Source organism: Mustela lutreola, chromosome 17, assembly GCF_030435805.1.
Source record: "Mustela lutreola isolate mMusLut2 chromosome 17, mMusLut2.pri, whole genome shotgun sequence".
Taxonomy (NCBI): Eukaryota; Metazoa; Chordata; class Mammalia; order Carnivora; family Mustelidae; genus Mustela; species Mustela lutreola.
The window spans coordinates 34132415-34156003 of record NC_081306.1 but is presented as its reverse complement, the minus strand read 5'-3'; the positions used below and the strand labels follow the sequence as shown (position 1 = coordinate 34156003).

Below are 23589 nucleotides of genomic sequence, written 5' to 3'. Positions count from 1 at the left end.
TGCCGCGGTTGCTTTGCACCTGGCTTTATGGGAACCTGTGAAATGAGATTTTCTCAGCATTCTGTGTTTGGGGGTGGGGTGGGTGGGGCTGGGGAGGAGCCTCCTAGGACGTATGAAAACCCCCAAATGGACGGATTTATTACATAAATAGTGCATGCAGGCTCTGCCGTTAAATCACTCAGCTAGCATGTGTTGGAGGGCTGTCCTGTCTCTCTGAGCTGCTCTGGCGGAGCCTTGTGACTTTTTATTAACAGCAGGCTGGCGGGGACCCTGGGCCTCAGCATGGAAAATCTGTCTGGGTTCACAGCTTGTGCTGGAGGGCGCCCAGCCCCACGCGGCCTGAATGAACACACCCTTTATGTGCTCTTGGCCCTGTGTTGCACCCTGTGTCCTCCTGGCTTCCCCTCGGTGGGGCCACCCCCGGGGCTGCGTCCGCAGGGCGCTCTCTGCCCTTCCTGCAACCCCCCCACCATACAGACCACTGGTCACTGGTTCGGCGGGAGGGGCAGCAAGCTGGGCGACCTTCGGCCCTCTCCCTCTCTGGGCTTCTTCCTCACATGGTCAGCACGGTGCTGTTGGGACAAGGTCACTGGTTGGTGGTCGGTGGGTTCAGGTCCCTCTGACCCACGGAGAGCAACGGCATCCCTCATTCAGAGACATGACCGGCTCTTCTGGGCTCGCCGTGCAAACTCTGGCTTGAGCCTGAGCCAGGCCATGCTGGGGTCCCTGCCGTGCCGGCCCCAACCAGTGGCTCTGGGTGCTCCCCCAGGGGAATGTGCTCTGGGGACTGTAACAGAGAGCAGGAGGTCTGGCCCAGCTCCGGGGCCTGAACAAGGGGAAGGGAGCCCCGTCAGGGTTTCTCAAGGGTGTGGTTTTGTGTAGCCCCCCGGAAGCTCCTAGGGCCTGGTGTTGCTCCTACAGGGCTTGGGAGGCAGGGGTCTTCCATCCCCACCCCTAGGGGCTCAGCTGGGTGTCTGCTTCTGTGGACAAAGAGAGCTCGACCCCATGTGGGCATCAAGGAAAGGCCCTTCCTGACAGGGCCAGGCTGGGGCTGGGAACTCAGAGGTGAGCAGGACGGCTCTCCAAGCTGGGTCAGAACCACAGGCAGCTGCTTCCATTCACTGAGTGCCCATGGACCCCAGCACTGTGGGACCTCCTCCCTGGGGGCCTGGCTTCCTTACCTATTAGCAGCAGGGCCTGCTCCAACTAGTTCATGGCCAAGGACACTTGTTAAGGTCACTTACTAAGGGTAGCCCCCAGACTCTGTGCACAGGACTTGAACAGACCCTAAATAACCTTGGGGTGCTGCAGGCCACCAGCCCTTGGGAAGGGGCAACGGGGCCACCTGTGCCACCGGAACCAGCCTTCCCATACCAGCTTCCCGGGGAGCCCTACCCAGAGTTGCGAACCAGGTGAAGGGATGGGCAGGGGCAGGTCTCGTGACTGCGTTCTAGCTGCAAGGGAGATGGGACACCCTCACCTCATCTTGGGGATCCTGCTCGCATAGGTGGGACATTCTCTGAGCCTAGGGAGAGTGCACGCAGAGAAAGAGCTGTCTGCTCTGCCATGGTCCCGGATGTACCCCTGCCAGGTCTCCTGGAATCTGTACAGCTCGGCCTGCTGGGGGGCGGGGTGCTGGGCATCTGAGTGTTGGACCTGAAACAGCTGATGCTTCAGGCCCGGGCTCAGTCCTGGGTCCCCACCCGGAGTCCAGCCTCCCTCAATGGAGGGTAACAACCCTTGGCATGTGGTGAGTGCCTGTGTCCCACCTCCTACCAGTGTCTCCAGCCCCGCATGGCCCCAAGGCGGGTGCCTGACATAGTGGACGGGGGTTGTATGGCAGGGGTTAGACCCTAGTCTCCCTGACACTCTGGCCCGGCACCCTTCCTTGTGTCCAGGGGCCTCTCAGCAGGATGCTGGCTGAAGGCATGGCTGCTTCTAAACTCTGAGCTGGCAGGACAAGGACCATCCTGTCCCCTGTCAGGGTCAGCGCCAGGCCAGGCAGCGGGCAGAGGCCGGAGGTGGCCGTGAGGGAAATGGTTGAAATTTGCAGCCAGGGCAGGAAATGGACAAATTGTGTAGTAGGAGTTGGAATGCCAGCTGGAATGCCACCATTCGGAGCCCCTCCCAGCCTCCCCTCGGGATCTGAGCCCGGGGTCAGGAAGTGCCTGCTGTCTTGGCTTTGGGAGCTCTGGCCCCCGCTGAGTGGGTGCCTGCCCTGCACACCTCCGGTTCCCAGCCAGACGCTTCTGCGGGAGGGGAGGGTGTTGGAAGCAAATGGGAGGGGCCCCAGGGTGCTGGAAGAGCAGGCAGCTGCAGTGACGACAGTGGGACGTGTGGGGCTCCCCCTCACCTTCCCCTGCTGGTGCACGAGGCCCTCAGCACGTTCACAGACGACACCCGTCCACATGCCCTGCTTCTCCCTGGAGGAAAACTCCTATTCAGCATCAAAACCCTCTTTGGCAGCAGCCCCTGGATGCCTGTTCCTGAAACAGCGCCCCCTGCCATGCTGTACCCTCTCTGCAGCACCGACTGGAGCACACAGTTGGCCCCGCGTGTTTGCTGCCTCGTTGTTGAAGAAACTGTGCTTTCCGCTGCCCGAGGGATGGCCTCGGGGTCAGGGCCCATTTTTGTCTTCACCCAGGATTGTTGCAGTTCCGACGTCGGCCTCCTCTGTGGACCCGTAAACCGGCACTCAGCCTTGGGGGGCGGCGAGCCTATGTCCAAACTCCGGGTCCCTGACCGCAGGCTCTGCTTCAGCCCCCAGCCTCGGTTTCCTCCTGTGTCGGGGGGCTCATAGCATGCCCACCTTGGCGGGCGTCGGCTTGCATGCCCTTCATGCTCTGGATACTGCCTTTGTTTTGGCCGGCTCTGGCCTGTGTGTGGGCTCCCAAGGCAGGGGCTTGTGACTGCACCCCTTATCCGAACGTGGGCTGGGGGCCTTTGTTCAGCTGGTTACAAGAAGCCTTCCCAGGAGAATGTGGGTTGGTGGAGAGAGGCAATGAGGCTTTGCTGGGAGGGTCTGGAGGCTTCATGGCCTCATTGGGAGTCTGGCCGGGGCTGTGTTTGAGGTCCCCTCCCTGGTCTTTGTTCCAGGGAGCAGGTGCCATGAGCACATGTCAGGTGCCCCTGGCCTCTTCCCTGTCTCTTCTCTCTCTTATCCACCTTCCAGGGGACCTGCTGGGCCTGGGACAGACAGGACTGAGTCCTAAGGGACAGCCGAGTGCTGACTGTGGCTGTCACAGGTTAGGAGGCTGCCTTTTGTGTTTTCCAAATGATCTCCGAGCATCCCTTTGCATTCAGAGCGAGGAGGTTGGGGCGTCTTTGGGAAGAGCTGCGAAGTTAGATCTAACCCTACTGGCATCCCTCTGGTGCCCCGTGATTGCCCCTTGGGTTACCTGCCCTAGGATAAGAGCCCTTCTGCAAAGTGTACAGAGGTACCCCATGTGACATCCCATGTGCCCCATATGACATGGGGCTCCAGTAGGGAGAACAGAGGCTGTATGGGGGCTGCGCTGGGGCCAGACCCCCTTGGGGTATCCTGGCTGGGGAGGCTACAAGGCATAGAGAGCTGTAGGCTCTCGGTGGGGTCAGGGAACCCTCTCGCTTGCCGTGTCACTGCTGTCCCTGAGCGCCCAGCGGCAAGGCCTCCCTTGGAGTCTGGACCTGGACTCAGCACTTCCCGAAATTCACTGCCAGAGATCAGACTTGAGTTAAGGAAACGTTTATTTTAAATGTAAACCGATCCCAGTGGAATTCGTGGATGGGCTCTGCCGGCCACAGCCCGTGGACAGGGACGTGAGGCTATAAATAGGGCACAGTTGTTGCTGCCCTTAACTCAGAGGGGCCCTGCTGATGGCCATGGCCAGGGGGTGGCCTGCTGCAGGGGCCTTGCTGGCCTAGCCCGACCCCCTGAACCCCAGGGACCCCAAGGCCTGAGTGGTCCTGCTCTCCCTGCACCCAGGCCCCAGCCTCCTGCCTGTGCTCTGCATGTGGGGCTGCATGGCCCCTTCCTCATGGTCAGTCCCCTGTCCCTGCCACGGGTGAGGGAGCTGAGACCCCACTGAGAATCCTGAATCACATGGAGGCCCTTTCCCGCCACAACTCCCCTCTTCCGGCGGACCCCGCGTCATCGGAAACAAAAGCCAGGAATGCCAAGGGGCCCCCGGGACGAGTTACGGCATCTGGCTGGGCTCCAGAAGTCACCCGCAGGCTGTTGGGGAGCTGGCGGGCAGCCAGGAAGTGTCCTGCCAGCCGCTCTGTGGGTGTAGGGGCAGGGAGCCCATGGGACAGGCTCCTTACCCTCCAGCCCATCCCCCTGCACCGGAATCCAGCCCTGTCATGGGGCCGTCCATCCACCTGGGCTGGGAGTCTGGGGCCAGGAATGCCATGAGTCGGCCTTCTCTAGCGGGAACCCAACTGAGGGGTGGGGAAACCAAGGCTCAGAGAGGGAACCAACATCCTATCTGTCCCCTGCCAGCCAGAGCCCAGCATGCCCCTAAGAGTATGGCTCTGTGGTTCAGGCTTCAGCCCTGGGTCTGCGGGAGAGCCCACACCAGCCTTCTCTGCCCGCTCCTCACCCAGGCTTCAGCACACCCATAGCCCCAGGGTGTGTGACAGCCTCTGACAGCCAGCTCCTCCCCGGGACTCAGGGGTCCTCCTGACCTGGCTTCCTTCCTGCATGGGTCTCTGGGGCCAGAGTACAGGACGGGCAGCCAGTGTCCACGGTCCAGATGCACGGTCCGCTGTGGGGACATGTGACCCCATGTAGACCTCGATGCCTGTGACCAACAATGAAGGCGGGTGCTGGCCACAGGGGGCACCCCCCTGGGGGTAGGTCTCTCCTGGCCCAGCTGTGACATTGGGCGTGGCTCACACCTCTGCCCTTGGTTTCTTCATTTGAGAGAGGGGCTTGCAGGCTGCATTTTGAGGGCCTGCACTCAGTCAGCACATGTCCCTGTGCACAGGACCCACGACATTCAGGTTTGGGAGCATACCGTGGCTTCTTTCTAGGCTTCCCTGTTTTGCACACATGCTCACTGTCATGATCTGGGCCTGCAGCTTTCCTGTGCAGCTCTTGCTGGACGTCGGATGGAAGGGACACAGGCCAGTTGCGGGCTGTGGCCTCCATGTGGCCCAGAGGATGGGGACGTCCTCTGGCAGGACATGGCCTGGGCATAGCGCCCACCCCAGGCTGTGAGGCAGGACGCTAGGCATGTGCCTCTTGTTGGGTGGGATGGGGATGTGCCTCCTGGGCCCTGAGGCCGCCTCCTCTGGCAGGGGGCTGGGCATACCCCCAGGGATTTCCCTCCAGCATCTTCAAACCCCCAGGGAGGCCCCAGTCAGCCCTGCAGGACGTGCCAGGTGTCACTGAGACACACAGACCACCTCCCACTGAGACCCCAAGTCCCCAGTGCAGCCTCCCTGGAACAGATATCTGGCCCCTGTCCCCGATGGGTCTTCTGCCTTCCTTTTGAGTGTCCAGTGGCCACAGAAAAAGCCCACTTGGAAAGACAATGGGTGTGGCTGCAGGCCCCTGGGGGGCAGATGGGCCAGTTCTCCCCATCAGGCTGCCCTCCTCCCTTGGCCTGGGTCCACCAGGTGTGCTCCTTTGGGCCCTGGGGTGGGGGCCACCCCAGCCAGGGGCTCACCCACATCTGGGGCAGAAACCCGGGGCCAAGGCAGAGGCCCTCCCCCTGCAGAGGCTGTGGCCCCGCCGTGATCTCCACGGATGATCCACTGTGATCATGCTGTGCCTGCGTCTGCTTATAGCAGGTGTCCTTGTCAGCGGCTGACTTCTTGGAATGCTCGCATCACCGCGAGGGCTCAGAGTCCAGGACAGTCCCCTGGCAGATGTGGTGCCTGAGGCCTAACGCCCAGCAGAGATGGCAGCCAGTGATCTTATGTGACCTTGGGCAGGTCCTCCAAGTCTGTTGCTGGCCCCCATCTCTGACATGGGGTGATGCCAGTCCTTCCCTCCCCGGGGGGCAGCGACCCACACCTAGCGTGCACTCTCCCATGATACCACGATGACTGTCGCAACCAAGGACCAGACATCAGCTGAGAACAGCAGGTTTCATGTCCCACGGTTCTGGAGGCCACACTGGGCAGGGTGCCCTCCAGAGGCCCCAGGGAGACCCCTTCCCTCCTTCCATGTCCCACACTTTCGGCTTCGTTGGTTCATTCAGTCAATCATTCATTCATTCCCAGTGGAATGGAGAAATCCCCTTGACTCCCGTGGACAGCTCCCGGGGGAGCTGTGGCCCTGCTCCTCTTCTGGAATTATCTTCAAGGCCCCTTGAACATCAAAGGCCTGGGAGCCCGGTGACCTCTGTCCTCAGCTGGGCGTGGTTTCCGGGCATCCCTGGGGTGGCGGGCAGCTTTGGGGGCTATTCTGGGAATGCCACAAGGGTCATCCTCCTCCCGCCAATGGGGACTTTTCCTCAAACACGGCCGAGATGGGGATGATGTCACCCCAAAGTACAGGGGCTTCACTGGGGTGGGGCTGGGAGAGGGCAAAGGCTGCAACCCTGGGCACCTGGTGGGGGGCCCACCCCACCGCCTTTGCCTGTGGGCAGGCCTGGAGCCCCCCAGAGGGACCATGTGGCCGTGTGGGGTACGGGGAGCGTCTGGGAACATTGGACGTGCTGGGCACAGTGCTGACTTGTTTATCTAGGATGGGGCAGCTCGATGGGACAATTCCAGGGAAGTGACTAACTGGCCTTTGTCATTTCCAGGGCAGCCCGGCCGGGCCCAGAAGGGAGGGCTGGAGTGGGGCCCCACCGTGGAGGAGTTCCATCCCGGCTGGGGCCTGCGTAAGTCGGGCTTCTGAATGGGCCCCGCAGGAGGAGGCTCAGAGGGGCCTTGTCCAGCTGGCTGGGATGCTGCCCGGGACCTCCACACCCTCCCCTGGGGGCAGAACAAAGCCCCTGCTCTGAGGGGCCAGGCTGGACTCACCTTTAGCTCCTCTGGGGCTGCTGGGCCTGGAGGGGCGGGGGACTGAGAGGGCAGAGTGTCCCATAGCTCTCTTCCCAAGAGAGCTGTGATGGGAGAGATGGGAGGGGACAGAGAGAGAGAGTCAGAGATAGAGAGAGAGGCAGAGACAGAGTCAGAGACAGAGACAAAGAAAGACAGAGGCAGAGAGAGAGGGGCAGAGACAGAGACACAGAGAGGCAGAGACAGAATCAGAGACAGAGAGAGGCAGAGACAGAGAGAGTCAGAGGTAGAGAGAGTCAGAGACAGACAGAGAGGTAGAGAGAGAGAGACAGAGACAGAGGCAGAGAAACAGAGACAGAGACAGACAGAGACAGAAGGGGGAAGGGAGGGAGGGGGCTTGACCCTCAGGGAGCTGGACTGAGACAGGCGTGGGACTTGTGACAGGGCAAGACGCTCTTCTGTGTCGGTCCTCAGTTTACCCAGATGTACCATGACAGTACCTGGATGTTTAGGGCCATCTTGGTCTTTGCTTCTCTGATGTCCACTGCACTGCCGTTTACCCAGTAGTTTTCTTTAAATCCCCTCATGGTGGCCGCTCGGTCTCTTTGAAGCCTCAGAATCCGCCAGGCCAGTCGGGGGCGGGGTGAGAGACCCGGGCCAGGGGCGGCCTGCGCTGCAGACGGGGCTGCAGCAGGGACTGGGGTGGGCGTGTTAGGACGATGATGGGGATCAGGGGCTGGACAGTGACCCCTGGGGATATTCACACAGGGGCATCGGAGAGGAGGCCTGGAGGGTGAGGAGCACTGGGGCCTGCACTGGGTGGTAGCTGAGTGGGGGCAAGGGAGGGCCAGTGGTGGCCTCCAGGATGCCGGCTGGTCCAAGGCTGGGGACAGGCGTGTGGGTCCTACTTGGAGTAGAAGGGACCTGTGTGTGAATTTGAAAGCCCACCTCTGTGCAGACGCAAGGACACTGAGGGCTGTGTGTGAGGGGTCCCCAGGGGATGTGGGTGCCAGGGCCCAGCGGCCTTGCTCTCCCTCACCACGGGGCCTTGTCTCTCTGGAGCACATAGTGGGTCCACACCCCTGCCTCGCCGCGGCTTTGGCACCCTCGCTCTCGGGACCTCACTCCAGCTGGAGAGAAGCGGCCATCCCCCCTTCCTCTGCTCTCCTTGGACAAGCGGCTGCCACCCCAGGGAGCATGTGGGCCTTGTTTCCCTGCTTGCAGGGTCTGTGCGCAGTGCAGGGATGCCAGGACCCGGAATCCCAGCCAGATGCTGGATTCCGGGGGGCCTGACATATGTCCCATCTCCGGGGGCCAAGATGCTGATGACCTGAGCTTGCTGGGGGCGGATAGAGCCTGTGATTCAGAAGAGGCTGCCTAATGTGGAGGCCAGCAGGCCACATTTTGAAAAAACTAAAAGGAGGAACTTGGAAAGTTTTTAGCATCTTCTTAATGTTTGAGCGTGTCTCTCATAAGCTGGCAGGGAGGCTAAAAACCCAACACGACATCTGTGGTTCCTGCCAGCCACACCATGACTGTGCAGCGTGGCTGTGCACCGTGGCTCTGTCCTGCTCTCCCCCCAGCCTGGGGGAGGCCCTCCTTGGTCACGACATGGGAAGGGGCTGCCTGGTGCTCGCTCGGGACCTGTGAGTGTGGGGCGGGGGGCACAGTGGCGGTCTGGGACCTGAGCTCCGTGGGAAGCTTCAAGCTGACCTCGGGCTCTTATTTCTGGGCTGACGGTACAGGCCTTAGGGGGTTTTCTCTCTCCCTCTCGGTCGTGACCAGAAACACTGACTGCCCATTGAGTCACAGGTCTCTGGCAGGTCCTTCCTGCTGCCAGGGTAGGGAGAAAAGATAGAGCCACAGGAAGAACAGAGTGTGTAGGGATGGGAGAGGTCCAGAGCTCCTGGGCCTTTTCCCTCAGGGTCAGCCCAAGTTAGATCCTGGAGGAGGGATGTCTTGGGGAATGACTCTCCTGACTACAAGAGAGGGCCGGAGATTCACCAGGGAAACTGAGTCGAGGAGTCCCTGACTGAAGGTGAAGGGGTGACTGCCTTGGGGCCTGGAGCCTACCTAGAGGCTGTTCTAGTCTGTTCCCTCTGCGTCTTAGGGACACCTAATCCAACCACAGGGAGAATGACAAATGCTCATACCCTCAGCTTCTGGGGAGGGTTGGGAACCAGGGATGTGCCTAGAGGCCCAGCTCTCTTTGGGCCTTGGTTTCCCTGTCTGTGGAGGGAGCCGTCTGGTCAGACCTATGTCGAGGTCCTCGTGGGTCTAGATTATCTTTAGGGCCCGAGTTCATGCGCATCACTATGGGTTTTCCTGAACTTCATTCTTGCAAATGACTCTGAGGGTACCCAGGATGTGGGAAGGTGGAAGGCTGTCTCTGAGCCCATGGGTCCAGAGGAGACTGAGGACCGAGCTGTCTCTGTGGGCAGGTGGGGGTACGGCTGCCTGGGCTCCTGGGGCCCTGGGGCCCTGGGGAAAATGCTGGGGAGGTGGGATGCCCCTAGCCACCCAGGAAGGGGACCCCTCCCTCCTCCTGGAGGCCGTCTGTACACATGGCCAGGGGCCATGCTGCTGGGCCCCAGGGCAGAGGGACCCCAGGGAAGAGGGACTGCTTATCTCCCTCCAGAACTCTCTGGAGCAGGGGACTCCTGCGTTCTTAGGGTCAGCCCGGAGGCACCACTCACAGAGGGCCTCCACCGGGCTATGGTCCCTGAGGAGTTCTGGTCCTTAGTGGGTGCACGGGAGATGGGCTGCCAGCTGGAAACTGTTGTGAGAGCCCAGAGGAGGGCCTGCCTCCCGATGCGTCATGTCAGGGCTTCCGTCCAGCTGGGGCTACAGAGAGGAGCCCCGTCCTTGGCCTGGTCTGGCTGTGTGACCCTCTGGGCTTCCAGCCAGAGCAGACCAGCGTGTGTTTGGCAAGGCACCTTTGGTCTGATCCACAGCGGCCTGGCTAGGGATGGCCCCGGGTGCCCCCGTCTCTTTGCTCCTCGTGTGCAATGGAAATGGCTCCAGCCAGGTGGGTCTCAGATCCTGACCATGATGGATGGGCCCAGGGCTCTGTTGGGTTACTGCCAGGGGCTGGGGTACTGGTGTCCCTCTGGCTGTGCGGAGATGGAGCTCTGGGCAGTGGCTGGCAGGTGGGTTCTCTGCAGAATCTGGCATTTCCGAGGTATTTCTGCAAGCGACCCATGCCTCTGACCTCGCCGGGGGTACTGCTGGGAGATGGGGTCTGCCGGAGCGTGCTGAGGGCCCAGGCCACTTCTCTGTCTGCCTCCCGGGGTGGAGGTGTGGCTCTCCAGGAAACGGGCTGCTTTTGTGCCCTCTCGGTGCCCACCCTGCTGTTTAAATTTAACCATTCCAAATAAGGAGGGGGCTAGAGTTATTCCTTGGGTAACTGTGACCTGCCTCCTTAGTCAGCTGCTCTCTGAACTCTCCCCAAGGGGACTCATTTCTTCATTCCTTCCCTGAAGAACCTGGAGGGCAGGGCCAAGTCCTTGCACTGGCAGAGGCTGATTTTCCAGGCCAGAGCATCCACTAGTGAGGGAAGGGGAGCGAGCCATACCTGTCATTCTAAAATCACCTGTGTCTGCATGAGAAGGCATAGAAAGAACCGGTGAAGTTTAATTTTGATCCTATACTTTGGCCCCCAAATCCAGACTGTTGTCCTTTTAATGTGGGGCCCAGTGGCATTTTCCCTTCTCAGTTCATGTCTTGGATACTGTGCCCAGATCCGACCCTCACCCTCACTCCTCCAGGGATCCCTGCCTGGCAGCAGGGAGGGCCTGCAGAGCTGTGCTGGGGCAGGGGCCCTGCTCCCCGACGCCCTCGGGGACGCTTCCTAGGTCTCTCTTCCTGCTGTGTCCACAGGGCACGTGATGGGTGGGGAGGCTGTGGGCCTGCGGCTGCTGTGGGTGCTTCCCTTATCTGCTCTCAGTCTTGGTTCCAGAACACGGGGCATTTTCGCTAGGGATCTGGGCAGAGAGTATGCCCACCTCCCGCTGCAGTTTGTGAACTGGGTGGGTTAGGGCGCCCGGCACGGGAAGACCACGGGGGTGGGGTCCCTATGTCCTGCTCTCTCCCTACAACCAACCTGCTGGCTGCAAGGGCCGCGGTCACCACCCAGCCCAGTGCAGGCCCCTCCCGGCCCCTCTTGGGGCAGGACCTGCAGCCCCACTGGGAGGCCCGCCCACCTGCCCGCCCAGATGTGGGCCCGGGGCCAGATCTGCGTGTGGGGCATAGGGAGCTGGGCTGAGTGTGCATGCGTACCCACAGTAATTGCCTCCAGCGGGCAGCCCCCCTGCCCGCGGCCCCTTTCATCTGATCCGCAAAGCGTTTTACAAACACTGACTCATTAGCCTCCCACGGCTTTGGTAGGTGGCTCAGTCCATCTTGTAGGAGGGGAAACTGAGCCCTGCCACTGTCTGAGGTTTAGAGCTGGGCCACCCAGAGAGCCACCCCTTCCAGAGTTCCCCTTGAGATCCCGGACTCAGGAATGCGCTCCGAGGAGCAGGGCCCCCTGTGAGTGTGTGGAAGGCCAGAGCGGAGGGGCTGGGTCTGGGGGGCGGCGAGGGCTGCCTCTGAGCTGCAGGGTGTCCTGTGTGCCATTCCGCGCAGTACACTGTCTGTGCCAGACGCTGGCTCATGGTTGTTCACCCCTGAGCTGCTGAGCTCTCCCACGGGACTCCCATGGGACCATGCAGGTAGGTTCTGTCCCTACTCTCACAGGCGAGGAATCCGAGCATCGGGGGAGCTCAGCTCCATCTGAGGGCAGCCCGGTGACCGAGCCAGGAGCTGCTGACCCCTGACAGCGTGCTTTCTCCCGTCCCATGCTGATACCACGTTCAGGAATTACAGGGTGTGAGTTAAGAGTATCTGTAAGGACCCCTGGGGAGAGGGCGGAAGTAACACAAGAGGCAATGCTCAGTGAGGAAGGGGTCCTGACGGCTGAATGGTGTGGTCCCTTCCTTCTCATCTTCCATCTTGGCTGAACTGTAACCAGACTTTGGTCGGGATTTAGAAAGTGTTTACAGAGAGAACGCCCTGGGCCGATGAGCAGTGTGCCTGTTGGTTCGTGCTTTGGGACCCTGAGAGACAGATAAGTGAGGAGCGAGAGGGGCCTCTGTTGGGGACATGCCCGTTCTCGCAGGCCCGCCCAGGTCTGCTTTGATAGCCTGGACATTATCCTGACTTTTATTGTCCTCACCTGCCAGTCAAGCCTCCTTTGTGAGGCGACTTTCATGTGGACGGCCTTTCCTGCTACTTGGGTCGCTGCTCAGCTACGACTTTAAGGTGAAAACTTGCCTTCTATTTGACGGGGAGGTAGGCGAAAATTACTCTGTGAATAGAAACCTGTAGGTCACATAAATAACATGTCATCAGAGATGAGGAGCGGAGCCTAAAATCCGTCTGTCCGTCAGACCCAACAGCCTCTGTGAGCCTCCCGGCCCGGCTCCCGCTTGCCTGGATTTCTGCTGCAGCCGGTTTTTCCTTCCTTGGTGGGGGATGCTCTCCCCCTTCAGATCATCCCTGCTCCAGGCTCTCTTCTGGAAGGTGGGAGTCTGTCTCTGCAGGGTCCGCAGCCCGGCCCGGAGAAGCTGCCGCTGCTGCCTCGAAGCTTCTCGATCTTGGGGCAGCAGCAATGTCTGATTTCTTTACAAACTCTGCTCCCCCTATGGCCGGGGCCCGGGTGCTTCCCGCCAGCCCTGGACGGACCAGGCAGCGGGCGTGGGTTTGGACGGTGGTCATGATCACAAGATACGTCGACAGCTGACCTTTATCGGGTCAGACCCCTGGGTGAAGCATTTTACAGGACTCGTTTTGTTTAATTCTTACCCTTCCAAGGAGTGGGAACTACTGTCCCTCCAGGAGAGCAGCTCGCTGGAGTGACACTTCTGGCCCGTGGCCTGAGCCCCAGAGCCCAGCCCCTTCACCTCCACATTGGCCTCCATTCATTTACCTAGTGAGAGAGCACGCGTGTGTGGCTGCAGAGGTTTGGAAATCCATTTAAGTGGAAAGAGGAGGGGCAGCTATTGGAAAATGGGGCTTCTGAGGATGGTGCCTTGAGGGGTGGTGGTCTCTGGGGGCAGCTCCCTGTCCCTCCTGCTCCAGCGCATTGGAGGGCTTCCACCTGGGACTAGAGAGAGGGTCCCCGGCTGCAAACTCTGGGGCAGGCCCTGAGCACCGTGAGCACGCTGGCTGAGTGAGCCTCACCCAGCCTAGTGTCACAGACCGAGCGGGGCAGAGCGGCTCTCACACTGGGGTCTGGGGACTCCACCATCTGTCTGTCCGCCAGTCCGGCTGCCTCTCCCCAACACTGCAGACCCGGCTTGGCCCATACACTCTGCGAAGGTCTGTGGTGTCTCGGACTTGGACACTCTCTGTCCCCTGCGCCTGGGCCGGGAGGAGAGGGCAGGTCTGGGCTATCCCCGGGCGTCTGGGGGCCTCCCCCAGCCCAGTGCAGAATCTGCTGCTCCATGCGACCTGTGCTGGCCTGTGCGGGCAGCAGCTGTCATCTGGAAACTATGTGGCCCAACAACCTGAGTCTCGGCAGGGAGTCAGAGCTCCAGGTCCGGTGGGACTGGACTCCCAGAAGAGGGGCCCAGTGCCTCTGGCCGTCGTGAGGGCTGAGCTCCCCCAAGCAGTTCCTCCAGCCAGGCTGGGGCTGCCCCTCCTCTGCCCCAGACCCGTCACGTGCCACAAATTCCCAAGGAGGCCTGCGGGCCAGCCTAGGCCAGCTCCCAGGCTGGGGGAGAAGGTGCATTTGGGGCAGGCCCACCATGTGCTCAAGATGCTCCAAGCTGGGCTCTGAGTGGGTCTCTTCGAGCCTAAGTTGGCCCAGCTGGGAATTGGGATGCCAACTTTCCCGTAATCCCCGAGATTTCCCGACACCCTGGCTCACAGAAGCACTGGCCCCCCTTGGCTCCTCGCTGCCCCGCCCAGGATGCCAGGGCCTGAGACCTACCCAGAGGGCCCCGAACCTGCCACCTCCAGACAAGCCTGCTGGCCCGTGGCTGCCCCCGGCAGTGGTGTTGGTGCACCTGCTGCGTGGGCAGGTGATTTACAGGCCGGGATGGGTGACCCAGGGGAGGAAGGAGAGCCTCGTGGCTCCCTGAGAGGAGAGAGCCAGGTTCCTCCCAGCAAGCTGGGTCCAGGCAGGGCCCACATCCTGCCTCCCCTGCAGTGCCCCTCCCTTCCCTTCCTTCCTCGCCCCCACTGCCGGGCTGGGTATGAAAGAGCAGGGCTGGGGCCAGGTCCTGGGGCCAGGGGTCTGGGGGTGCCCATGTGATCTTCCGCAGTGGGTTTCAGAGTCAGCCAGAAGACCGGAGGCTGCCGAGCCACTGCTCCCACAAAGGCGGGAACACCAGCCTAGGCCTGAGCTGGGCTACACGGAACCACGGGCCCCCGCCAAGCACGGCAAGGATGGGGACCCGGCTGGGCCAGGCCTGTGCATACAGGTCGTACACTTTCCCTGCATCCTCAGTAGCTTAGGAGTAGGCGTTACTGAGCCAAGCAGGCTCAGAGTGGGGGGAGTGGCTTGCCCAAGATTGCACAGCTGAAACCTCAGGTCCCCGGTGGCTGTCTGTGGCTCTTCAGGGCCCTGGGGGCCTAGGCTGGTGCCTCTTGCATTCCGAGGCAGAGCCAGCTGACCCTGCACACACAGCCCGTGGGTGGCTGCTCTGGTCCCCGGCCCCACTGCCCCCCAGGCCATCGGGCTGCTGTCCTCCAGACCTTGCAGCCCCCAGTCCTGAGCCTCCTGACCACGCTGCCCTGTGGTCCACCTGTGGTCTGCTTACCACCCACATGACTGCCCGCCCTTAGTCTCAGCTCCGTGTCCCCCAGACCTCCAGCCTGCCTGGCCTTGGCCCTTGGCCCCTGGCTCTTGAGCCCTCAGACCACAGTCCCTGGCCCCCAGGTGCCTGCGTCCTGACTCCCTGTCTCCAGCCACCCAGCTGCTGGCTCCAGCTCCCTCCTATGTCTGTCTGTCTGCTGCCCACCGCGGCCTGTGTCCTCTCAATTCTGCAACTCTCCCCTGTCCTCCAGCCCAGCCTTTCTTTCTGAGGACCACGGGACCTATGAAGCTGCTGGTTTGAGGGTGTGGATGCCTGCCACCCTTGGAGGCCACACAGGACTCCAGTGTGGGCCAGAGACTGTCTCTGGATGCCACGGGGAGTGGGCCAAGGCTGCCCTGCCTGCCTGTCTCTTGTTGGCGGCCCCCACGTCCCTGGCTGTGTAGAGCTGACCTCTGGGCAGAATGCAGACCTGCTTGAGGTAGAGGAAGGTCCCTGTGGTTGGGGGCCCATCTCCTTCTTGGGTGGGTGGTGTTGGCTGACCGTGGCTTTCTGTTGGAGGTGAGCAGCCCTGGGGGCCAGAGGTCGGGGAGCCTGGAGGCAGCAGGGACCATTTGAGGGATGATTCAGGCCTCTCCTAGATTGCTGCTTGCAAGAGGTTAAACACTCTGAGTGCTTTCCTCCTCCTGAGCGGAGTGACCCTCGGGGCCTGGTTTCCCTGTGTCTTCAGCCTGAAGAACAGACAGGAGCTTACTCAGCCAGGACACCGGCTGGGGGCTCAGACGCCCGGTGCTCCACAGCCCTGGCCTCAAACCTGAGCAGAAGGGATCACAGCCAAGCCCGCAGTCTCCTTGCTCTGTGCCTGCTCCTGCTCCACGGAGCCTGCCTAACCACTTTCGTTTCAGCCTGCCTCAGTTTACCCTTGATGACCAGCCTCTCTGCTCAGAAAGGCAGCCTCCTAGCGGGTGTGGCCTGACATGGTCTGTCTGCAGACAGTGCCCAAGGTGCGGAGGGCTCCTTGGGGTGCGGGTAACTGACTCCTGGCTCTTTGGGGGAGAAAGCCCTGGTTTCAGCAGGGCAGATGCTCTCTCCCATGGGGCTGGTCTCAGGCTGCCTGTGTGAGGTCATCGAACACAGTGCAGGGAGTTGACGGCCAGGGGCACACCGTTGCATCAGATTCGCACTACAGACCTGAATCCTTTGGGGAGCCTCCAGCACAGCCTAGCGAAATTACTGGAAAACAATGGGCTTTGAGCATTTCTCACTTTTGTTTTTAATGTGACCTATTTATTTGTTGGTTTGTGTAACGTAGTATTTACTGATGACTGCATTTGTCCCGAGCTCACGCAATTCCGGGCCCTTTAGCTCACAATCCAACCCTGGTGGCTGCTTCCCTGGGTCCTGAGTGTGTGGACGAGGCTGGGGAGGCCCCACGCTAGGACCGAGGCTGGGCTCTGTGGGCGTGGGCCTGAGCAGTCAGCAGGCCCAGACCGTGCAGGGCTTTGTGCACCCATTCCCAGGTTTGGGAGCCTGCCTCGGACCCTGAGAAGGCAGGGGCCTTGGCTGAGGCCACACAGTATGGGCACGAGGGAGCAGAATGGGGCCTCCTCGTGCCTGAGCACAGAGGCTGGTCCTTCCACTCCCGGCCTGGCCTCCTCCTCCTTCCTGCAAAATGACCGTCTCGAGCCTGGCCTTCCAACAGTTAACGGTCTGCTTGCAGTCTCTGCCCCATGATTTATTAATACTGGGTTGAAACACTTCAAAGGCCCACGGCTGCTGTGTCGGGATTGCCCCATATCGGAAGACGAACGCTCAAAGAACCGTTTGCCTCACATGAAAAATTCGAGGGCCGAACGCCGCCCAGCCCCGTCTCACCCGCGGCTGGCTGGGGGATTAGCGGCCTAGCTTGGGGCCCACGCCACCGGCGGGTAAGCAAGCCTGGCTTGTGAGGAGTGTCGGAGCAGCGTTCATGCCCCTCGTGGGGGCACAGGGAGCCTGGGGTCTGTGACCCCACAAAGCTGGGCCAGTGGGCAGAAAGGGACGCGGTTCCCCTCAAGACCCTTTTAGGAAGGCATCAGACAGAATGGGGGAAGGAAACTGAGTTTTGAGAACCAGATGAGGTCTGAGGGATGTTTCTGGCAGCGTTGTCCGGTGGAAGTTTCTGCGCTGATGGAGAGCCCCGGGTCTGAGTCACTGGCTCCTGAGCCCCTGAGACGTGGCTGGTGCAAACGAGCAGCTGCTACCTTTTACTGAATTTTAATTAACTTCATTTTGAGGAGGCTGCACGGGCCTTGTAGCCACCACCACGAAACTGTGAGCCCAGGGCGGGGTGGGGAGCCCCTGGGGTGGACAGGCAGGCCCAGCGGCCCAGCCCCCCCACCCATGCCACCGCTGGGCCGTGAGGACCAAACAGGAGAGGGCTGCCACCCCAGCGTGCAGATGAGGAAACCAAGGCCGACAGACAATGTGGCTTTGTTCATGCTCTCTGCAGTGGGAGCGACTGTCATGAAAAGTCCCCAGGGGGCTTTTCCCTCAAATCCAGGGTGAACTCATCCCCGTAAAACCCCGGATGATGAAGTAGGGGGGAAAGTCCTGTCCCTTCCAGCCACTTTCCAGGGTGACCTGGGTCAGTGATATGGTTGGCACCCATGGAAGTCTGAGTGCACGTGAGCAAAGATGCTCACACGTGTGCATGCACACAGCTACACACACACGTGTGCACACATGCACGCGAATTCACACTCACACACAGCCACACATGTGTGCGCACATAACCACTCACACACATGCACGCACACATAGCCACACACACCAGTTTTGTTAAGTGCATTTCTGGTGCTGTGTTGTCCCGCAGCCTGCCCAATCCACTCTAAGTACCCGTGGCGATCACTCCCGAGGACACAGAGCCCTCACGCCGCCTGCTGTCTGCCGCTGGCGCACACCTGTGCCTCCAGGGGTCCCTCTGCCTGCTGCTTCCTGGGCTCCCGGCATCGACAGACACGGGCACTCACGCTCATGGAGATTCTGCATGGCCCGCTCCGAGGGGCTGCACCGGGCACCTCCCTGCAGGGACAGAGGCCGCTGGGCGTCAGGGAGGTCTCCGTGCTCTGCCGTCCGGTGAGTTTTGATTTGGGCACCCTTGGTTGCGAATGAGGTGGGCCATGTCTTACCGCTTATTGGTGGCCCCGTTTCCTATCCTAGGAATGGCCTCTCCTTGCCCTTTGAGGGAAGCATGACTTACACTTTGAAAAAATGTTCCCCTCGGCTCCCCCGGCCCTGCCCTCCCTGAGGCTGAATGAGTCCTTGTTGGCTGAGGGCTGGGCGTGTGTTGAAAGGGCTTTGGACCAAGCCACGGCTGGGAAGAAAGTAGGGAGCCACCTGCCCCGGGGACACTGAGTCACAGGCAGTAGAGGGAGGAGGCGAAGGGCTGGTCCCAGCCCAGAGGAGCCTGGCTTGCTTGAGGCCCCAGGTGCGCTGCTCAGCTGGGCCTCAGTTTCCCCATCCTCCTGGGCAGGTTGTCTGTCATGCAGGGATCCAAGCAGGCCCTCCTGTGTGGCCTTGGGATGTCACGGCCTTTGGGAGGCTCCCCCAGGGCCTGTGAAGCCCCTCACTTGCCCCCCAGCCAGTTCCCACCCCTGAGATAGCAGCAGGGCGCCGTTCCTGCTGTGGAGGGACTCACACTCACCACCCCTCCCTCCCCCCTCCACCTACCCTAGCTTGGGTCGCTGTGAGGAAAGACCTTGCTTTCCACCATGTCAGGAGGCAGCCTTCGGTGTGTGGTCTCCAGACGCGAGTGGATGGGTTCTGCTCGCCTGGGCATTGAGTACTTGGAGAAGAACTGCATTCTAGAGAATGTTCGCCCACTGACCTGCCCACCCTCACCTCTCCCTCTGTTTCCTCCTGGCTCCAACCCAGAGCCCACGCCAATGGTGCAGAGGCCACCCGGGCCTCCATGCCTCTGGCCTATGTGCCTGGCCCTGGGGCTTGGATGGGATGTCTGCCTCCCACTGCTCAGGCCTGGTGCTCATGGGAACTTGGAGCCCTGAGGCTGTGCTGGAGGGAGGTGGGGGGCCTGAGGCTGCTCGGGTGGAGCCCCTTCTCCCAGGACCACACGGAGGACATCCCACCCCAAGGCGGGCGGGGTGGATCTCCAGGAGCCTGTGGGGTTTGGCTGGCCAGAGAGTTTACATCAGACTTGTTGGCAGCTGGCAATTGTATTCTGGAATAATTGGAAATTGGTCTTCCCTCTGCGCCCACACACCTTTATGGTTGTGGACGCTCAGAGCCTCGGTCCCCCCACGGAGTTTCCCTCTCCAGATGTTGTGGACACTGGCTCTTTGCAGGATGGTGTACTTTGGGCTCCAGGAGCCATGTGTCTGGGCAGCCAGGCTGGTACGGGGGGCTCCCAGGCAGAGAAGGGAGAGTCCCCCCAGGACCCCGAGATTAGCTGGCTGGCTTCCCGAGTCCTGTATCCCTCCGTCAGACCCCCTGGACCAAAGCTCAGCCTGCAGGTGACAGAGACCAGGGATGGTTGCCGCCGGCAGCACTTCAGGGCCTGGCTCTGCCCGCATCTCACCGTGTGACCTTGTGGAGTAGCTGTGACAGCTTTCCCAGAGGTGAGCCACAAGCCACTGCAAGCCACCGCAAGCCACCAGGAGCCCTTCAAGCCTCCATTAATGAGAGTTAAGTGACATTAAACACTCTGTCCCCAGCGTGGCTCGTGGTCCCGTCCTAGGCAGTGCAGATGCAGAGTGCGTCCATCCTGGCAACAGAGTCTAGGGGACAGGCAAGCAGAGGGCACGGAGGCTCAGGAAGGTGACAGCCTAGAGTCTGTCGCCAGGCCTGCGCAAGTCCTGGTGGGCCCCGGCTTCCTGACGGCACGCGGCTCTACTCTTCCAGCCTCGCTCAGCTCTGGTGGGGGCATCTTCTGGCCCTGCCTCCTCCATGTGCTCCCCATGCCTGCTCTTCCCTCATGGGACACAGATGCCCACAAAGAGGGGCCCATCTGGGGGAGAGGAGGCCCCAGGTCTTGCAGACATCACCTGTGAGGCCTCAGGGAGGGACCCAGGAGAATCCTCCTTTCCCAGAGGAGAAGCAGGAAAGCTGGACCGCAGACCACACTGACCCTTCCTGGCTCAGAGGGTGGAACTCGGCCCAGTTCGTAGGGGTTCGGGGGTCGGGGGGCTTCTCTCTGCAGTATGGCCCCACATGGTGGGCACAGGGCTGGGAGCAGGGGCTCCTGGCTCAAAAAGAGAGAGCCGGGCCAAATGGATTCTGTCCTTCAGGAGTCTGGAGAAGAAAATATGGAAGGAATGTGCCATAAGCAGAAGGAATGAAAGCGGAACAGTCGTGAAGCATGAAGCTCCAAGGAGAGGTTGAGACCAGCTGTGAGCCAGGCAGACCGATGTGACTGGGAGTCGCAGGGAGGAACACGCGGTTCTCAAAGCATGGAACGGAGGCCCTGGGGGTTCCCTGAGGCTCTTGCTGGCATCTGGGAGGTAAGGCGACAATGATGGTGGTGTCCATCCTGTCCCGCCCCGTCACGGGTTCGAGGCTCTCCCGGGGTCCCAAGGCCGGACTGAGAATGGCTGTGGATGACCTCGTGGACAGAGGGCAGCCCCACTGGCCACGTGGATTCTCGGGGCACTGCGGGGAGGGGAGGGAAAGCAGGCGTCTTTTCCTGTGGGGCCCCTGCCCCGTCCCACGTGTCAACTAACCCGTGCAGGCACTGCAGTCTGGTTCCCAGGGGACGGAACGGGGAGAAGGGGTGTGCTGGTGGGCAGTCAGGCTGGCAGAGTCTCCCTGCTAGGCCGGGAGGAGAGGAGAGGTTCTGGCTCATAAGACCCGGTGGGCTAGCAGCCCTGACTGGCATGACCCTGAGGGGAAGAGCAGAAGGGGACATGCCTGGCCTGGCCCTGCACTTCTGCCTCTGGCCTTTCTTGGAAGTTTTGTGCTCCAGGCTTCTCTGGGAGCTCTAGCAATAGTGGACAGCCTTTCCAAGAAGTTGAGAGCCAGGGAAATGCTGGTGTTTGCCGTGTGGGGGCCCAGCCTACGCTCTTTCTGAGATAGTGGTCCCCAACTCCTGGCCACCGGCGGGACACAGGGCCCCCCACAGTGAGGATGACAGGAACCACAGCCCTGGGTGTGGGCCCGAGGGTGCTTGTGTACTGCCCCATGTTGGCACAGCTGTCCTCATCATGGAGGATCCCTAGCCCTCAGGAGGGAGCCCTCTAGCTTTGGCCTATGGCCTTTGACAGTGAGCAGTTGGACGGAAGTGGCCAGGAGCTGCCCGGCATGGCTGGCAGGAAAGAGCCACGGGTGGCCTGGAGGGTTCACCCTCCCTGGGCAAGGATGCCCCTTTGATCCCGGGCTCAGACCCCTAAGCCCGTCGTGGGGAGATGGTGATGCTGGCCGCTCTCCTGGGGGCACCTGCAGAAGGGGAATGGAGAGCCCTGGGCCTGAGCTTCTGGAGTGTCCAGAGGGCAGGCAGCTCCCCGCCACTCCTGGGCCACGTGCCTGGCAGACGGCTCTCCCTCTCGCTGCTGGCTGCCCCTGCAGGCCTGGACCCGAGCAACAGAAAGGTCTGGGATTCCAGGCAGACGGAGCCAAGGGTTCCCTGGACAAACTGGAGTTGCTTCTGGCCAACTGGAATGGGAGTCCAGCAAAACATCCTGTCCTCCCAGCCACCTTGGCCGGACTGCCCCAGGCCTCCTCGGAGTGAGGCTGTGGCGGGAGGTGCCAGCAAGACCTCCCCTGCCAAGAGCAAGAGTGGCCGAGCAGGCAGAGAGGGCACTTGGGTGTGGGGTTGAGGAGCCAGATGGGGCTGACAGCCGAGGTCACAGCAGGGTCATATCAAGGTCGCACGAGGTTAGGGTGAGGAGTCCCTGTTCGCTCATCTCTGAGACGGGCATAACAATCCGGCTCAGGGAAATTATCATGAGCAACTCTACCCGTGACACGCTACTGCAAGTAACGTGTTCTAGAAAAATAACTATGCTCTCAAAAAAATAGGAAGAAGAATAGCATTGTTTTACATCTTTGCAAATGTCCTTAACATTTGGGCTTAAAATAAAGTCAGTGGGAGGAGGAAAGGCGGCTGAGCCCTGGGAGACGACGGGCTCCCCTCCAGGGGCAGGGATGCTTGGGTCCCCTGCGGGACCCAACTGTGCGACCCAACTGTGCGTCCCCAGCTCCCAGCTCGGGAGCTCATCCAACGGGTTGGTGGGCTTAGAGTCTGACCTGACATTTGCATCGTGTCTGCACGGTGCCTCTCTCTCCGGTGGAAACACACACCAAGCGCCAACTGGAATTTTATGGGGCGGGATCTGGCTTAGCGGAGAGCCCTTGGCTTCCGCCATGCCAGGAGCCGAGGCTAAAGGTGCTCATTTGCCTGAGCGGGGACTAACCCCTTCTCTGTGTGGCCCCGGCATGGAGTCTGTCCAACAGGGAGCTGGCGTGGGGTGCAGAAGCCAGGAGGTAGGGAGCCTGGCGGCCGTGGCTCTCGGACAGCTTGTTGGGGCCCAGCATTGGGCTTACCTCACCAGGGGGCAACGCTGCGGGGACAAGGCCCTGCCTGTTCTTCCCCAGCAGCTCCCACCTGGGGGCCTGCTCTGGGTCCCACATGAGCTCCAGGGATCCCCCCACACCTGTGCTTCAAGACGGCTGGCCTCTTTGCTGGCGCAGTTCACACAATCCACAGCCAGAAGTCAGGACCGTGTGTCCCAGGGCCGCACTCCCACTAAGGTGCTTGGGGAGGGCCTGCCCGCCTTGGCTTGTGGCCACAGCACTCCGGGCCCAATGTGGCCTTCCCCCCTGGGTACCTGTCCTTGTCCAGATTTCCCCTTTTTATAAGGATACCAGTCATCCTGGGTTAAGTCCCAATGACCTCATTGAACCTGATGACCTCTGTCGAGACACTGTCCCCAGATAAGGTCCCAGTCTGCAGATGCCAGCAGCTGGTGGGTGATCTCTTAGGACTCCCAAACCCCTTCCCAGCTCTTCCCTCCTCTCCCACTGCAACGGCTCACAGTCCTCGTCCTGTCATGGAGTCCCCGTCTGTGCTGGCAAAGGGCACAGCTCCTGGCATATCCTTGGTGCTAAGCCAGGGCTGCTCAGCATCAGCGGGAGGAGGCAGAGAGCTTTGCGGGACACCTTTATATGCCCAAGAAAAGGAAGAGAGTGTGTGGGGCTCGTGAGCATCCCAAGACTGGTCTCAGGTGAAGCAGAGTGGCAGCTGGCCTGGGAGGGGCCCAGCCCTGGGAGGCTGCAGATTCTTGGGTCTGGGGGGGCTTCCCGAGGCAATGCTGATGTGGGTGGGCTAGGTTAGAAAGAGCCCCTGCAGCCTGGCCTCAAGTCTCCCTGGTGTGGCTGGGGGCCTCCTGGCCAGCTCCTGTCTTCCCTGACTGTCCCTGCTTTACACTGCTTCCCCAAGGACCAGACCCCACGCTCACTCAGGGAATGTCTGTCCCGCATTCTGGCGGCAGTTCTGGGGAGAGCAGGTGACAGAGGCATGGAGGTATCCTGGGGGCCAGGACCCATGCCTGTGTGTCTCTTTTGTCCCCATTCTCAGCCTCTGCTCCCTTGCTCCCTGCAAGGTGCTGGGGGGATGGGGAGGTGGCTCAGGGCCAGGCGGAGAGATGGCGTCTGGGGACCCCACCTGAGGAGACGGTCTCGTGTGTGGGCCCTCCCTGGGGAACTGGTGGGCTATGGTGGCTCTGCCATGGGGTCTCTGTGGCCTCTCATTTCCCATGATTCCCCTCAGGCCTGGCTCTTCCTGGCACTATGGGGATTTGGACAGAGCCCATCAGTGGGAACGCTCCATCCCACAGTCAACAAATGTGAGCAGAAATAACCC

The 23589-nt window shown here is 61.1% G+C and overlaps 1 long non-coding RNA gene across 2 annotated transcripts in view; it reads left to right on the top strand.

Annotated features, from left to right (window-relative positions):
* Positions 1–17598: 17598 nt before the first annotated feature.
* LOC131819687 (uncharacterized) overlaps positions 17599–23589 on the top strand; it is a 31263-nt gene continuing 25272 nt past the window's right edge. For both annotated transcript variants that reach the window (XR_009349292.1, XR_009349290.1), the window contains exons 1-2: positions 17599–17852; positions 20021–20233. This is a non-coding gene — a long non-coding RNA (uncharacterized LOC131819687). The remainder of the gene's footprint in view (positions 17853–20020; positions 20234–23589) is intronic.